The sequence below is a fragment of the Myotis brandtii genome, unplaced genomic scaffold (assembly GCF_000412655.1).
Source record: "Myotis brandtii unplaced genomic scaffold, ASM41265v1 scaffold22, whole genome shotgun sequence".
NCBI lineage: Eukaryota > Metazoa > Chordata > Mammalia > Chiroptera > Vespertilionidae > Myotis > Myotis brandtii.
The window spans coordinates 183,325-184,349 of NW_005358249.1; the positions used below are offsets into that span (position 1 = coordinate 183,325).

Below are 1,025 nucleotides of genomic sequence, written 5' to 3' on the forward strand. Positions count from 1 at the left end.
GCAGCTGATCGATGTTTCTCTCTCATCGATGTTTCTAACTCTCTATCTCTCTCCCTTCCTCTCTGTAAAAAATCAATAAAATATATTTTTAAAAAAAGAACTCAATGGATATTACCGAAAATAATTTATCCTACCCCCCTATCAGGAGCAGAAACTTATTTTACTGATGCAAACAAACAAGGAATGGCTGGATACAGTAATTTTAAGAAAATAAAGTAGTGCAATCTCCTTACCAATCAGTACAAAAGGCAGAATTATTTGCAGTTGTTATGTTACTACAAGATAAAGACTCTATATCTCTTAACATTATCACTGACTCTCAATATACGAAGTTTACTGTACAACACATTGAAACGGCTACTATCTTTGAGGGTGGGTCTGACTTGCATGAACTATTTCTACTGCTTCAAATGCTTTTATGCCTCCGTCATGATCCTATCTATATAACACACATTCACGCTCACTCTTTACTACCTGGACCATTATCTGCTGGGAATACTAACATTAATCAATTGGTTGGTACAGTAACCTCCGCTCAAAGAGAGCATGATATGTATCATTCCAATGCTAGAGCATTAAAAGAAAAGCATCATATTACTTGGAGACAGGCTAGAAATATTTTACAGACATGCCCAATGTCAGCCATTGCACACTGTTCGCTTACCCATGGGGGTTAATCCCCGAGGAGACACTGTTAATGCTCTTTGGCAAATGGATGTTATTCAGGTGCCAGAATTTGGCAAGCTTAAATTTCTTCTATTAAAAGTTATTCTCATTCTATTGAAACTTATTCTCATTTCTCGTGGGCATCGGCGATGTCCTCTGAGAAAGCAGATACTGTTATAACCCATTTACTAGAAGCCTTTGCTGTAATAGGCAAACCTTGAGCCACTAAAACTGACAATGGCTCGGCATATTTATCAGGTAAGTATCAGCATTTTTCAACAGTTTAATATTAAACATATTACAGGAATTCCTGGAAACAGTACAGGTCAAGCAATTATTGAACGGCAGAACCGCACCCT

The 1,025-nt window shown here is 37.3% G+C and overlaps 1 protein-coding gene and 1 long non-coding RNA gene across 2 annotated transcripts in view; one reads left to right on the top strand and one right to left on the bottom strand.

The window, feature by feature from the left end:
• The window catches only part of LOC102251599 (endophilin-A3-like), a 165,913-nt gene that overhangs the window by 121,102 nt on the left and 43,786 nt on the right, over positions 1–1,025 (bottom strand). The window lies entirely within an intron of this gene.
• Positions 1–1,025, top strand: part of LOC106726054 — a 7,294-nt gene that overhangs the window by 5,900 nt on the left and 369 nt on the right. The gene's annotated exons all lie outside the window — the stretch shown is intronic.